The following is a 17,290-nucleotide window of genomic DNA, read 5'->3' as shown; positions in this document are numbered from 1 at the left end:
ACAAACGTTTACAGATGCACAATCGAGAGCATCCTGTCGGGCTGTATCACCGCCTGGCACGGCAACTGTACCGACCTCAACTGCAAGACTCTCCAGAGGGTGGTGCGGTCTGCACAACGCATTACCGGGGGCAAACTACCTGCTCTCCTGGACACTTACAGCACCCGATGTCACAGGAAGGCCAAAAAGATCATCAAGGACAACAACCACCTGAGCCACTGCTTGTTCACACCGCTATCATCCAGAAGGCGAGGTCAGTACAGGTGCATCAAAGCTGGTACCGAAAGACTGAAAAACAGCTATCTCAAAGCCATCAGACTGCTAAACAGCAATCACTAACTCCGAGAGGCTGCTGCCTACATTGAGACATAACATTTACATTACATTTAAGTCATTTAGCAGACGCTCTTATCCAGAGCGACTTACATAATCACTGGACACTTTAATAAATGGATCACGAGTCACTTTAAATAATGCCACTTTAAAAATGATTACATATCTTACATTACTCATCATATGTATATACTGAATTTTATACCATCTACTGCACCTTGCCTATGCTGCTCGACCATCGCTCATCCACACACTTTTATACATATTCTCATTCACCCCTTTAGGTTTGTGTGTGTTAGGTAGTTGTTGGGAATTGTTAGATTACTTGTTAGATATTACTGCACTGTTGGAACTAGAAGCACAAGCATTTCACTACACACATTAACATCTGCTAACCATGTGTATGCGACCAATACAATTTGATTTGATTTTTGATTTGATTTTTGGTCCTACTATTTATATTTTCATGCAGTCGTCTTGGTTTTCTTCTGAAGCATATTTTTAAACATCGCTTGTTTGTTGCAAAGACATTGGCAACTTACATTTTTTGTAAAACATGTCCTAACGTTGTCGGCGGTCACATGTATAGACAAATAAACCATGATTTTTTTATGTGTAGCGTTGATCAAAAAATCCAACACGTAGCTGTTGTACGAGTGGTCTGAGGCTGGCGTTATGAACGTTTTCAAGTGTGACAATAACGGTGGTTTTGGGAAATGGCTCAGAGATTTAACGACGCTCCTATGAATGTTCTAACGATACACTTTGCCTTAAGATGCTTTTGGTAAAGCGGGACCAGCACATTGAAAGATTTACCCACTGTTCTCATCTGATCAGTATTTGATCAATGTTATAGTAGCTACTTTAAGATTAAGGTGTTTGAGGAATGTTTATGAACAGCTTGTTTGATCCACAGGGTCTTTGAAAAGGCAAGCGATTTGCCCAGTGATTACCAGGTGCAAACCACAAACATGCCTGGATGGCCCTTGAACAGTGTATTGCCAACTTGAAAGCGTCCAGTGCTTTTGAATCATGTAATGTGAGTGGCTCAGTTGGGAGAAAAGGCTGATCTTAATCTCCGGGTCCTCACCGCACAAAGGGATGTGATTACCACTTACTACAGCACTACCACTGCAGGCTTGGATTAAACAATCTGTTTGAAGCCCTCTTTGATATCAAACCAGTAGGGGAATGTGAGAGAGGGGAATGATCTGATAGTCACTTGAGCATGAACCTTGCCTTCTGTTATAGCGGTCCTAGATCCCAGGGGGTGGGGGTGTAATCATGGCCTGGCTAGTCCCCTGGGTGTTTATGCTGAGAGTAGGGTAGGCCTAATGGTCAGTCTGCTGAGAGCAGAGTATGTATGCTTGCACACTGCTCCAGCTCAAGTCCTTTCCAACTTCTCTGCTAAAAAAACGCTCCTTGCGGCCTCCCGAGTGGCGCAGCGGTTTAAGGCACTGCATCACGGTGCTAGAGGCGTTACTACAGACCCGGGTTCGATCCTGGGCTGTATTGCACCAGGAGACCCATGAAGCGGCGCACAATTTGGCCCAGTGTCGTCTGGCTTAGGGGAGGGTTTGGCTGGCCGGGATGTCCTTGTCCTGTTGCGACTCCTTGTGGTGGGCCGGGCGCAGGCACGCTGACTTCGCTCGCCAGTTGTATGGTGTTTCCTCCGACATGGGGGTGGCTGGCTTCTGGGTTAAGCAAGCAGTGTGTCAAGAAGCAGTGCGGCTTGGCGAGGTTGTTTCAGAGGACGCATGGCTTATGACCTTCGCCTCTCCCGAGTTCGTACAGGAGTTGCAGCGATGGGACAAGACTAACTACAAATTGGATCTCATGAAATTGGGGAGAAAAACAGGTAAAAAAAATAAAATAATACGCGTTAAAAAAAAATCAATAATTTTAAGCTCCAGAAAAATACAAACACCTGCTCAAACTTCACTCCATTTAGAAATCACCATTTAACCAACACCCATCTATTTTTGTGTGTACCTGGACATTCCATTTACTTTTGAATTATTGAAACTTAACCGTATGATTTGAATAAAAAGTATTTTAAGAAACGACATGAAAAGGTGATGGTAAGAAGCGCTCATTTAAAATAGTTGCATGTTGTATTAAACGGCATATAAACACGCTAAATAGGTCAGGAGCCAGACGGGTGGCCTACGAAAATGAATTATTTAGGCTATATTATTGTTAATATTTCAAGCCTACAAATGGATCAATTGTGAAGTATTTGCGAGTGTGACACCAGGCTGGTAGGAACATTAAGCGCCCAGCATTTAAACTATGTTTCGTTGTATTAAGTCATTATATTCTGGAAATTGCGCTTGTAGGCTGTGACTGACTTAGAATTAAATAAACATTTTACGAAAAATGTCTTATTAGGCTCTGTCTACAGTGCCTTTTTGAATTCACTTTTAGAAACACTGGTTTGGTCAGAGTCTGTGGCTTCAGGCTCATGCGATGGTGTGTGGAGAGCAGGCCAGCAGCTGAGATTATCTCCTCTGTGTTTGCAGAGCCACTGGGTTACGCTTTTCGGGCCACTTTTGCCAGTCTAGACAGGGATGCAGAGTTGGTTAAATATTTTTTCTCTATAGGTAGTCCTGAAGGTTTTTCCTTGATAGAGATGTGTAGATAATATAACAAAAATGAACAACTTTTAAGATCTCAGATATTTGTTTGTAAATACTTTGCTACAATGGGAGTCATTTTCATTCTATTATCTATGGGCTGGGCAGTGAGCTCTACTGGAGCGGGCGAGAAGGCCGACGCTCCAGCCTTTGGTTGAAACTCGCTCCAGTCAAATTGGGCGCACTACAGCTCCATTTCACTCACGTGCTCTGGCTGAGAGTAGGGGTAGGCCTAATGGTCGGTCGGTCAAGCTGGGTTAGGGCTGTCCTGGGTGGATTTATAGGTCTAAATGGGAAGGTGGGATTTCTGTTCTGTTCTGCACCTGTAAGATGGACTGGTGGCTAAGCGCCAGGTGGATTGTGGTGGTGGGGCTCTACCAGAAAGGTAGGGTGGGGAAGTGGCTGAAAATAGCACCAGACCACCAATACAATTTGGTTAAGTCTAAGTGACTGGTGAATGTTTTGATTAAGGTCACAGCTTCATCTTAAGGGCAAGACCAGGTCAGAGCAGAGGAAGATATTCTGAGAACTGTCCTCTATGTTGGCACAATGTGTTCCATGCCAACAACGTTCTAATTTGGATTCTTCCTAGAGAGTGTCATTGTTCTGGAATGCTTGGTGCCAGACGTTCTATGGCTTGGGCCAGAGCACTCTTGACCAATGGCAGAAGAAGAATGAATGATTAGTGTGACAACAGTTGGTACTAGTAGGACACAAACTTACAGTAGGTAGCCAGGTAGAGTACATTTGATTTTGAGTGTCTTTATTTTCTGCCCGTTGGCCAATCCCAACCACCAGTGTTTTGGTTGGTCAGTAACATTTTAGTTTACTACCCTGGAGGTCAGAGTTTCACTGGGTCTCTATAAGCTGTGAGCCACCTAGCTGTGACATGTTACATCTGCTGGGCAAAGGCACATGTTCTCTCTCTGGTCACTGCTTGAGCAGTTGTATGGCCATATAAAATCACAGAGTCCAGACATTGAAGTGGAATTCAACAACATAAAAAACATGTATTGAACTTAGTACGAAATCAACTAAATGTATTGAACTTGCATTCACTTGCCCAATTTAATCATAAGACATGAAGAAAATGCATCAGTGATTTTGTATTTTCCTGCAACTTTCTGAAAAGAAACAGGAATGCCAGTGTTGTGTGTGTGTGTGTGTGTGTGTGTGTGTGTGAGCATGCCCTTTGTGTTGTGGTTAACGATGATGCTAAAAAAATAAGCTTCTTCTGGTAGAGATGGAAAGGCTTTCCCAAAACCTTATCAATTAAATGTGAACTACAAAGTAGCCTATGCCTGGCAGAATATCATGAGTGGTCTCCTAATGTGGGTTTTGTAAAAATAATTAGTGTGCTATTTATCTCTTTTTTTTTTTTTTTTTTTTTTTTGAGTGAAAACCTGACGGAACAAGAAAAAACAAAACAGTATTTGGTAAAAAAAACCGAAATGGAATCAGATATATAAAACTGAATATATAGGGCCATACTGTTTTTTGGGAATAATTGAAAAGCCTCCTTCCTCTTCCTCTCAGACTAGGCTAGAAGTAAAGGCCCAAAATCAGGGGACATGAGGTTCCCCCTCCCTTTCTTGATCTGCTGCCTCATACAGTGCTCTAGGCCAAAGGAAGGAGGGGGCAGATGGGTAATTGTTAGGGAGTTGTACACAGGGAAAGTGAGGGAGTGGAAATTCGAAACCCACAAGGGGCATGATAAAAACAATAGCCTGTACTGCTGCAAAGAAATAGCCCTGTCTGCAACACAGACAGATCTGAAGCCTCTGGGCCTATCTGGAACAGCAAGAACAGATGTTTGTCAAGACTGGCAGCCAATCAGTCTGCCAGGCAGTGAAGCAGCTAGCCAAGCAAGCAGGCAGACATGCTGGATACCTCTGCCTCTCCTTTCTAGACAGGCAGACTCTGAGGCTAGCTCTGTATTTTCCTGGCTGGGGCCTGGGCACTGCGGCCACGCCGGATCCACTTTCTGTCCTGATATGTTAGTTGGAAGAGCATGAAGACATGCTTGTTTGGCCGTCTGGGCCGCTCTTCTCTCCTACTGATGGGGGGCCAAACAGGACAAGAGGGGCTTTGTACAGCAAGAGAGTTGCACAGCTCCAGGTCCTTGTGTGCATCGCAGATTTAAATGGTATGAAAGCAATTCAAGTTGAAGGAAATGTCATGTGAGCTGAATTTAAAACCTATGGAGTTTGTGGTCCGAGTCTGTTTTTCTCTCTGGCCTTGAATAGGAGCAGGGCTGGCGGCAGAGGTTAGTGAGTTGGAGTGGTGTGAGCTTGGGGCTAGAGGAAAATCCTCCACAGCTCCAGGGCTCTCTGTTTTAAAGGGACAACAAAATGGCCGCTTTGAAGCAGCCCAGTAACACAGAGCAGAGTGGAGAATAAGGCAGTACTTTAGTTTGCCCTCGATATTGAGTCCTAACAAGGGGAGGCATACAGACTTAAGTGAACATATGTTTCGTTACTGCAGTTTAACTGTTGGTTTGAAGTGTTAGCCAAGAGTAAGGCGCTCAAGATGTTCGCTAAAACTATTCACGAGAATATTACTTTCACATGTACTTTTTTACCCATTGGATTGTAAATACATACATTATAATGTGAGGGAGAGGAGGAGCGCTACAGAGACAGTGGTCTTTGGATGATAGTAAGGAAGTTAGCCACAACAGAGAAAAAGAGAACAAATTTGAAAGCGAGGTGTTGAGGCAAATGGGGTCTGCCAGCACAAAGTTTGTGTGTGAGAATGTATGATAATCTCACGAAGGTCTACTACAGTCTTGTTGTAGTTCCCTTCCGGTCTCCTCCACACAACAGCTGAGGGCACAGCTCTCTCCTGTGGTGCCCCCGTCCAGCCCTCACCCAGCCTCCAGCCCCATTCCCTAACACACAGTATGAAAAAAGTATGAACATTTTATGCACTCGCTACTTGAAGTCGCTACTTTAGCGTCTGCTATTTAATCCATGGAAACAGCCCTGATATTTATGGGCCAAGAACCAGAGACCAAGCGTGTGTGTGTGTGTGTGTGTGTGTGTGTGTGTGTGTGTGTGTGTGTGTGTGTGTGTGTGTGTGTGTGTGTGTTTGCGAGACACCTGACCTTCCCTGGTCCCCCTAAAGGACACATCCTCTGGGAGCCAGGCGTCATGGTGTATGTGGGGCGACGGAGGGGCAGACACCCTCCTTGTTTACCCTGGATGTATTGCCACCTTTAGTCACATCAGTCTACTACCCTTAAACAATGCTCCTTTTGAGTTGTGGCGTTGAGTTGATCATAACTTAAAATAGATCTGTTTTTGCACATCACAAGGTGTATTTATATGTGCTGATATTCAGCAGTGATTAAATTTACTGTACACTAAGAAAATAAAAACGCATCTGTTTGTTGGCAAACAAAAATTCTCTAGTCTGAAATATAATATTTCTGATGCTGAGAGTTCAGGAATGTTCTAGACTAGTGTTTGTGTGTGTGATATGTGTGCTGTCCTGGCTGGGAGTTCTGAGCGCAGCAGTGTATGTGTTTTTTTGAATGGTGTTTAAATAAAGAAGCAGGTCATTGTCAGAGCATGCGCACATATGTGATATTGACCCCCCTTCAAATCCAATGGGTGGTCTTCAAAGACACCATGTCCTCCATGTAGTTGTTCATTGCTTTTTACTTTTTCCCCTCGTTCGCTCTCTCCTTCTGCTTCTCTCGCTCCCTTTCCATTCCAACATGTACAGTATGTTGTCTTTGGCCTGTTTCTGTTGCATAACAAGCCTTATTTGTTCTTGTTGATGTATGTCTCCTTTTTAGAGTGATGAAAGGAAATAAAGAGCTAGTGCCAGGGTTTTCCACATGACGATGGACATGGGCTGTTTTTTAATGGAAAAGTGGTATTTTCCATAGACTACCTCACACCCCCCCCCAATAAGCAGTTGAAAGAGATGGTGAGGTCCACAGGATATAGAGCTGGTAATTTCCTATTGTTTTGGAGGGAGAGAGAATGGCTACAGGGGACTCATAAGGCTCTCTCTCTGGGCTCTGACAAAGTAAAACAATGATCATGACTCACTCACTTCAAAGGCACATGCAGCAGGGGAAGAAATGGACAAGAACTCCCTGACACACTTAACTCATAAAAAAATGAAATGTTTGCCTCTTTCCACATTACTTCCTGTCTGACTGGGCTGATGGCTGTCGAGCTGGAATGGCAAATCAAATCAAGGTTTATTTGTCACGTGCGCCGAATACAACAGGTGTAGTAGACCTTACAGGCTCTAACCAATTGTGCAAAAAAGGTATTAGGTGAACAATAGGTAGGTAAAGAAATAAAACAACAGTAAAAAGGCAGGCTATATACAGTAGAGGCTATAACAGTAGCAAGGCTACATACAAACATTGAGTGAGGAAGTATGTACATGTAGATATGTTCAAGTGACTATGCATATATGATGAACAGAGAGCAGCAGTAGCGTGAAAAAGGGGTTGCAGTGCAGTCGCAGTGTCTTAAAACTGAACAACCATTTTACTAGCTTGACGAGCCATCCACATCGATTTGGTCTAACGCCACGCTCACTAGCAGTTCTTCAGACGGATTACCAGGATGTGTACTCCATGCATGCGCTGACCAACTGGCAAGTGTCTTCACTAACATTTCGAAACCTCTCCCTGACTGAGTCTGTAATACCAACATGTTTCAAGCAGACCACCATAGTCCCTGTGCCCAGGAACACGACGGTAACCTGCCTCGGTTATTATCGAACCATAGCACTCGCGTCTGTAGCCATGAAATGATTTGAAAGGCTGAGCATGGCTCACATCAACACCATCATCCCAGAAACCCTAGTCCCATTCCAATGTGCATACTGCACCAACAGATCCACAGATGATGCGATCTCTATTGCACTCCACACTGCCCTTTCCCATCTGGACAAAAGGAACACCTATGTGAGAATGCTTTTCATTGACTACATCTCAGCGTTCAACACCATAGTGCCCTCAAAGCTCATCACTAAGCTAAGGATCCTTGGACTTAACACCTCCCTCTGCAACTGAATCCTGGACTTTCTGACAGGCTGCCCCCAGGTGGTAATGGTAGGTATAACAACCCATCTGCCATGTTGATGCTCAACACAGGGGTGCGTGCTCAGTCCCCTCCTGTACTCTCTGTTCACTCATGACTGCACGGCCAGGCACGACTCCAACACCATCATTAAGTTTGCTGATAACACAACAGTGGTAGTCCTGATCACAGAGAGCGATGAGACAGTCTATAGGGAGGAGGTCAGAGACCTGACTGTGTGGTGCAAGGACAACAACCTCTACCTCAACGTGATCAAGACAAAGGAGATGATTGTGGACTACAGGAAAAGGAGGATCAAGCACGCCACCATTCTCATCGACGGAGCTGTAGTGGAGCAGGTTGAGAGTTCAAGTTCATTGGTGTCCACATCACCAACAAACTAACATGGTCCAAACACACCAAGACAGTCGTGAAGAGGGCACAACAAAACCTATTCTCCCTCAGGAGACTGAAAAGATGTTGGATGGGTCCTCAGATCCTCAAAAGGTTTTACAGCTGCACCATGGACAGCATCCTGACGGGTTGCATCACTGCCTGGTATGGCAACTGTTCGGCCTCCGACCGCAAGGCACTACAGAGGGTAGTGCGTACGGCCCAGTACATCACCGGGCCCAAGCTTCCTGCCATCCAGGACCTCTATACCAGGCGGCCACCCTAGTCATAGACTGTTCTCTCTGCTACCGCACGGCAAGCAGTACCGGAGCACCAAGTCTAGGTCCAAGAGACTTCTAAACAGCTTCTACCCCCAAGCCACAATAATCCCAAACAGCTAATCAAATGGCCACCCAGACTTTTTGCATTGCCTGCCCCCCCCTCTTCTATGCTACTGTTACTCTCTGTTATTATCTATACATAGTCACTTTAATAACTCTATCTACACGTACATATTACCTCCACCGCTGGAGCCGCACATTGACTCTGTACCGGTAACCCCTGTATTATTTTTGGGGTATTTTCCGAACTGTGTTAATGACTTGTAAGTAAGCATTTCATTAAAAGCTCTTCACCTGTTGTATTAGGTGCATGTGACATACAATTTGATTTTATAAGGTATTGAGCAATCAATACAGCAGATGGAATTAAATTCATGACGAGTCATCAGGAATCCATTTTCCCCCAATATGATGACAACATTTTAGTTAAGATAGATGGGGGAGATTGGTTTGGTTAAATTGATTTGACTTATTTTGTCTGTTTTTATCTTGTTTAATTTGGTATAAACGGTTTGTGAGACAACAATTCACATTGTATACTCTGTGCCTGTCTTCTTTTCTAAGCCAAAGAGTGTGAAGAGCCAGAGAATAGCTAGTTATGGAAGGAGCTTTGGCAGCTCTGAGATACTAAATCAGCCTAATTATCCAGAAAAAAAATCTGCATTCCTCAGGAGTTCAAAATGACTAACCTAGGACATTGACACTAACAACCCGATAGCACGGTGTTCCTTGTCAAAATGTCTGCCTTATAAATGTCCCCCTCTAAGGCTACTTAAGGACAGTGATGTGGGGGCACATGATGCAGCGAAGCTAAGAAGAAGTGTGACGAGAGCTCCCGATAGCAGTGCTATCCTTAAACTTCACCCATACTTATTACTACACTGTAGCCAAGAGTAGTGATATGACTACAAGACAAAAAGGGTAAGGGTAGCAAGGGTAGCACCGAACTGACCAAAAGACGATAGAGAAACTGACCAAGAGACAATAAAGTACCTCTGACCATGGCCTCCTCGGAAACCCAAGGCTTTCTCACATCCTCAAAGTGATCAACGAAGGCAATGACTCCCTCAACACATTTTAAGTTGAAAACGTCTGATTTCAGCTACTCCATCTCAGTCGGCTGAAATCCAAAACGCCATCTCAGGTTTGACAACGACTACTAACACGCTTGTATCACGAAAGGAAGAAGCTGAAGTGCGCATTAGCACTGCTGAGGATAAGCTAGAGGGAATGGGGATAGAACTACAGAATCTGTGCAAAAACAAAAAATACCTGATGAATAATGTCGACCATTTGGAAGACTACAGTAGGCGAAGCAACATTAGAATTTTCGACCTCCGCGACGGCTGTGAGGGGACGGACCCCATTGATTTCTCTGCTGCCGTTATCCCCTCCCTACTGGGTAAAAAAAAACATTTTACCTGAACCCCTGGCTATCAAACGGGCACACGGGTCACTCGCCCATCCCTTGATCAGAACCCATGACCCTTCTTCGTTCGGTTTCTGAGGTACCAGAACAGAGAAATTTCTCAGAACCGTGGCCAAATATTTCAAGGAGATAGGAGTGATCTTACATTGGAGGGGAGGCGATTTAAATTATTTCCTGGGATGGTCGAACGCAGGAAGGAATTAGACCAGGTGAAAAAATAACTTGGCTCCAAGAACATTCCCTTTGCTATGCTTCAACCTGCAACGATGAGACTCAAACATGGCGGAATAGAGAAGATCCTTCAAAACGCCCAAAGAAGTTTTTCTCCGCGGACTGCAGGCCACCAGCTCAGGACATTGTTGATTGGATAGCGCTTCGGGTTAAATTCACTGCTTGCTGGGCTGTGTTCCACTAGCCTGCCTTATTGCTTTGCATAACCGGTAGGACTGCTTTGCTGGATTATACTATAGTTTCCTGGCAGATCAATGAGGTAAGATCCCAATATCCATAAAAAAAAACGCGTTGTTTTTACCAGAGTGACATTGGTTTTTAAGTTATTTGGGACAAGCATGGTCCTCAGAGGCATCAATATGATTTGTTGGACCTTTTTATATGGCTAAGCCATGACGTCTTATTTTGCTCCCTGTTATTGGTTTTGTTTTTGACTTGCGTCACACAATGATGGGTGACGAATTCTCTATTTTTTGTTCATTTTTACTGGGCTCGAGCTCCAGGTTCACGTTTGCCTCCATGTTAGAGACAGAATTTAGGAATAGAGATACAGGTGGGATTTGTGCTGGGGGGGAGGGGGGGGGGGGGTTGTTTGTTTGCTTTATTTTATATTACAGTACTGTTTTGTGAGCGACTTTCGCTTTATAGTATGAGTTTGACTACAGGCTCACTGAAAATAGGTAATAGACACCCTTATTGAACATACTTTTGACATTTGCATTAATATATTGAGTGAACAATATGGCTAAGATGGTAAATCATACATCATTAAACGTTAATGGACTGAACGGTCCTTTTTAAACGAAAGCGAGTCCTTGTGTACTTGATAAAACTAAAGAATGATGTTGCGTTTTATACAAGAAACACATCAAACAGGGGCAGAACATAACATCTTAGAGGGAATTTGCTTCTTCATATAACACAAAGACATGGGGAGTAACTGTTGATTTAATAATAATTTACCCTTCTGTGTAACAAACTTCCTAGTGGATCAATGACTGTTATGTAGTTGGTCCATGGCAGAATGTATTCTGAATCTTGAACCTTAATATATATATATATATGCACCTAACTAAGATGAGCATATTTTTATTCAGTATATATTCCTCAAGGTAGTGGAATTTCAGGGAACACTCTTAGTTGGGGGCGACTTTAATTTTTGTCTGGATCCGTATCTGGATAGATCCTCAACTAAAGCAACCTCATTGAAAAGGCTATTCTTAGAACTAGGCAAAGATATATGATGAATTGGGGGAGAAAACACAGTCTTAGCCTGGCAGATAAAAGCTGAGGCGAACCATCAACTCTATTGAAACACAAAACAGTCAAGTATCTCACAACCCGGAAGAGATGAATGATTCATTTAAACCATACTATTCTAAGTGAAACACTTCTGATGGAACAGAACCAGCAATGATGGACACATTTCTGTCTACTATTGAGCTACCTCACACAGGAAGACCAAAATTAACTAGATCGCCCCTTTACAAAAACAGAAATCGAAAAGGCAATTTCCTCTCTACAATCCAGCAAAATCACCAGGGGACGATGGCTTTCCCCCAGAGTTTTATAAGGAGTTTAAGGATTTGCTTATTTTTCTCTTGATGGATGTTCTAAATTCAACTGCTGTGACGCAGAACCCACCGGACTCCTTTTCCACGGCTATTATAAGTTAACGTGTGTGTGTGTGTGTGTGTGTGTGTGTGTGTGTGTGTGTGTGTGTGTGTGTGTGTGTGTGTGTGTGTGACACACACTACAGTGGGGCAAAAAATAATTGTCAGCCACCAATTGTGCAAGTTCTCCCACTTAAAATGAGAGGCCTGTAATTTTCATCATAGGTACACTTCAATTTATGACAGATGAAATGAGAGAAAAAAATCTAGAAAATAACATTGTAGGATTTTTAATGAATGTATTTGCAGTTGATGTCAGAAGTTTACATACACTTAGGTTGGAGTCAATAAAATCATCAAACCAGAAGACATTTCTCCAAAAAGTACAATCTTTGTCCCCATGTGCAGTTGCAAACCCGTAGCCTGACTTTTTTTTATGGTGGTTTTGGAGCAGTGGCTTCTTCCTTGCTGAGCGGCCTTTCAGGTTATGACGATATAGGACTCGTTTTTACGGCAAAGATCATACTTTTTGGAGAACTGTCCTCTGGTCTGATGAAAGAAAAATAGACCTGTTTAGCCATAATGACCATTGTTATGTTTGAAGGAAAAAGGGGGAGGCTTGCAAGCCGAAGAACACCATCTCAACCGTGAAGCACGGGGGTGGCAGCATCATGTTGTGGGGTTGCTTTGCTGCAGGAGGGACTGGTGCACTTCACAAAATGGATGGCATCATGAGGAGGGAAAATTGTGTGGATATATTGAAGCAACATCTCAAGACATCAGTCAGGAAGTTAAGCTTGGTCGCAAATGGGTCTTCCAAAAGGACAATGACACCAAGCATACTTCCAAAGTTGTGGCAAAATGGCTTAAGGACAACCAAGTCAATGTATTGGAGTGGCCATCACAAAGCCCCAACCTCAATCCTATAGAAAATGTGTGGGCAGAACTGAAAAAGCGTGTGTGAGCAAGGAGGCCTTTACAAACCTGACTCAGTTACACCAGCTCTGTGACGAGGAATGGGCCAAATGTCACCCAACTTATTGTGGGAAGCTTGTGGAAGGTTACCCAAAATGTTTATCCCAGTTAAACAATTTAACGGCAATGCTGTCAAATACTAATTGAGTGTATGTGAACTTCTGACCCACTGGGAATGTGATGAAATAAATAATTCTCTCAACTATTATTCAGGCATTTCACATTCTTAAAATAAACTGTTGAACCTAACTGACCTACGACAGGGAATTTTTACTAGGATTAAATGTCAGGAATTGTGGAAAACTGAGTTTAAATGTATTTGGTTAAGGTGTATGTCATTTGAGCAACAAAGAGAAATACCAGTTATCCAATAATTTCTTTGTTTATTTACAGTTAAGACAATTTCTCAGAAGCACTCTTGGAGATATGACTTTACCAAATCTATCAACAACTACTTCATAATAACCATGACCCATAGATTTATATAGTGTTCTCATGGCTAATGCAACAATGTCCAAATGCTCAAAACCAAAATAAAATTATTTTGGGAGTTGAATTAACTTTTTGTCGTAGTACTTTTGCTGTATTCTGTTGAAAAATTACAAAAAAATGTTTTTTTAAAGGATAGTGATGTAGTGTCTTTCACTAAAGAAACACTGTTTTCTGTGTAAGACAGTGTGAGAGCTGTAGTGTCGCTGACTGCAGTCTCTCAGAATGAGTGTCTGTATCTGGGTTTAGCTTGGACAAGTTAGTCTACACATGCTCTCTCCTCGTTCTCTCGTTCTCTCTCTCGTTCTCTCTCTCGTTCTCTCTCTCTCTCGTTCTCTCTCTCTCTCGTTCTCTCTCTCTCTCTCGTTCTTTCTCTCTCGTTCTTTCTTTCTCTCTCTCTCATTCTTTCTCTCGCTCTCTCGTTCTCGTTCTCTCGCTCTCAAAATGTATGGGCTTTATTGGCATGTGAAACACATGTTAACATTGCCAAAGCAAGTGAACTACAATACTAGATAAGCAACAAATCAACTCTTTCTCTCTAACCCACCCACCCGACTCCCTCAGTTCCTCAGGACCCCTCCCCCTCTAGCCTATCCCCCACACACTTTCTCTCTCCACTGCAGTCTGTTTATGGCCCCAGGAATGTGAGCAGTAGCTATGTTGGTGTATTGTTCCCCAGGCAGAGCAGAGGCTTTAACAGCCCTCTCTGCGCCTCTATCCCATACCACTGGCATTTCATTCACCAGTTACCATGCCCAGACTACTACACTGCTACTTTGTGCCACAGCATTGTGCTAGCAGCTCATTGGACTGGTGCGGTGGTGAGGATGGGGAGTTTGTATTGGCACGAGGGGGTTGCCCTACTTAATTGGGGTGTCACGTGTTTCAAGTTACAAAGTTTATTTGCCACGTGCGCAGCATACAACAGGTGTAAAACAGTATGGTGACATTCTTACCTTGATAGCTCATTCCCAACAATGCAGTAATACTAATAATAGAAACCACATAAGAACTACGATGTGAATAAGACTCCAGCTTGCCACCTCCAACAACTCTCCAACAACCCCCAGTCTAACGGCCAGTGGGAGTGAGCCAATCAGGACCTGGACACAACTCTTCGCTGCCTGGTCTCTGCTAATCCCACCACCTGGAGCCAGCAGCTCGTGTGGGTAGAGTACGCCCGCAACACCTTCCCTTGCTCAGCCACTGGTCTCTTGCCTTTTGGGTGCTCCCTGGGATATCAGCCCCAGCTCTTCCCGGAGGAAGAGGTTAGTAATAATCATGTAACAATTAACTCATTAGGAATTGGGGCACCATGAGAGTGGTTGTTTAAAGAGTTACCATCTCCCGAATTAAACTCAAGGTCTTTACCTATCACATCCATAAACAGTCATCAATCATAACCTTGTATAATATCATCATTCTGAACAGTCGTAACCTCCTGCATCTGCAAAAACCCCAGCCTTACTTATGATTCAGTACTGCACAAATTGGTTTAATTATTTATTTACTAGCTACCTAAATGGTAATACATTTTAAACAGGTCCCTAGCAGACTGGCACAATATGGCAGCAGAGAGAGAACATATACTTTGGTATATTTAGAAACTACTCTCACTGTAATCATATACTTAGCACACTAACCACCGCTTGTTTTGGAGGAAGAAATCATGAATGTATTTACGTGTAAATGTCTTGGTTCTTTGTGTATTTCTGTTGGAACCAGTCCTTCTTGGAAAGGGTGTTGGTTGGGCCTTTCCGCGGCACGCTTGTAAGGCTCTGATTGTCCAAAAGGGGTCCCCACTCGTATTCTATTCTCCTATGCTGTCGTCCGTTATCCGGTGACTTAACAGAACTCCAGAGTTGATTTCCCTTCCATTCGCTCCTGTAGCTGATTATTTGAATATGGTTCTCAGTGGGATGATGAGAGTAGAGTACTACGGTGATTTGAGAATAGTAGAATGGTCCCACTTATATTAGCTTTTCTCGATACTTTACGTGACTATTGTCTCTACCTTGTGTTGATTTCAGAGATTTCAGAGTTCAAACCACTTTAGATGTGAGCTGCAGCTCGACACCTTTCTGGTCTGATATGTTCATTCTTAACCCATTGTTTTATACAGTTTGTTCAAAAGGGGTGGTTTGTGAGGCTGACACGCTCTCTGACCTCACTCAAGGGGGAGGTGACTACTTACTTGTACAAGGTTCTAGAAGCAATATCCTCTTACAGGTTCTAAGATCACATCCCTCTTAAAATAACAACCCATATGACATTGTTCTTTTAGGTCGACTCTGATGATTCCCCACGCTCTATGTTAGAAATATTGTTCCAGTATTCGCTTAATAATGTGTTAGTTTCAGCTGGAAAATGTCTGTGAAACAAAGGCACATTCCTGTGTGAATTTGGAGAGGGATGTTTTCTCCTTTATTTACAATAGGGCGTGGGCTGTCAACTCCTTCCCCCCCCTCTGGGTGAGAGAAGGTCTGGTTGAAGTTATCCATTGCAAAGCTGATCTAACCCATTGGGATCCTCACAGGGCAGTCATGACATATGTGACCAACCGGCTTGATTCGGTCTTATGAATAAAAATTTGAAAAGGTGCTGTTTTACATTGGATAAAAGTAGAGACTCAGAGCTACAAAATGGTGTAGCATACACTGCAATGGGAAATGCTTTGAAAGTTGATTAACTTGTAAACTCACTTTTAAGAAAATGTTTTGGTACTAATACTGGAGAGCCCTTTGTCTACACCCATTCAGCATTGTTCACACCATCTTAACCTTTAGCCCCACCCATCTCTTTAAGGGTTGACATGTGAGGCCATGTACTAAACAACCAAATATTTCAAGACTAAAGGCTGGTTTATACTAGGGGTGTGTTTGTACGTTTAATCTGGAGTGCCAGAGTGTGCTCTGGGCGTACGTAAACTCAGAGCGTTGTCACATTGTCCGTTCGTAAATTCAGAGTGTTTCACTCTGACTGTTCAGACCGCACACTGGACGTTCAGGCCGAGGAGTAGAGTTAATCCAAGCGTTTTGACCTAACCGCAGTAAAGCACCCAAGCTAACTGGCTAATGTGGGCTAGCTTGCTAGCTACTTCCAGACACATGTGAGAACAGCTCACTCTGACCATTCTATTTGCCCTATCAGAGCTGGTTAGGCTGTTTTTATGTTATCCAGAGTGTAGGTGGCAACAATTTAATTCCGCCTTTTTCCCCAACATTTTACTGACACCGGCCTTATTCAACGGGTGTTAAGCATTCTTAAATTAGTCAGTTATTCTGTGCTCTGGCAGAATTTACCAGCTACATCTCGACAGTTGTTGCAGTGACATGAACATTCTATTGAAATGGTTACTAGTGGAGTCTTTTGTTTAGACATCTAGCTAGCTAAACAATTAACCATAATACCAACTCATAGCGTTACTATCCTGTATGAATTTGCAGGTAACTAACCAACCAGGTTCAATGTTAGCTATCGAACTTTAGGCTATAACTAGCGACGCAAATGGCTCTGAGATACGAATCATTTTATTTCACAGGTCATACACTTGACACTTAACGTTAGCTAGCGAGCCAGTTAGCTAGCCAACATTACTCTTAAATGACAATGACAATTAGAAACATGTAATATCTCAACGTAGCTAGCTAGACAACATGGATGTCACGGATGCCATGGTTGCCCTTAGATTTAAGATGTATTCCGGAGACAAGTGTTTTATACAACAGCCTTCTGTGTTCTCTTTTTGACTCGTCTGCATATTTGCAAACGCCAGACTTTTCTCCATCTCCTTAGCTAT

The 17,290-nt window shown here is 43.2% G+C and overlaps 1 protein-coding gene across 3 annotated transcripts in view; it reads left to right on the top strand.

Moving 5' to 3' along the window:
- LOC118358905 (WW domain-containing transcription regulator protein 1-like) overlaps window positions 1-17,290 on the top strand; it is a 75,851-nt gene that overhangs the window by 12,333 nt on the left and 46,228 nt on the right. The window lies entirely within an intron of this gene.

This window comes from Oncorhynchus keta, chromosome 26, assembly GCF_023373465.1.
Source record: "Oncorhynchus keta strain PuntledgeMale-10-30-2019 chromosome 26, Oket_V2, whole genome shotgun sequence".
In the NCBI taxonomy this organism is placed as follows: Eukaryota; Metazoa; Chordata; class Actinopteri; order Salmoniformes; family Salmonidae; genus Oncorhynchus; species Oncorhynchus keta.
This window is presented reverse-complemented; position numbering and strand designations above follow the sequence as displayed.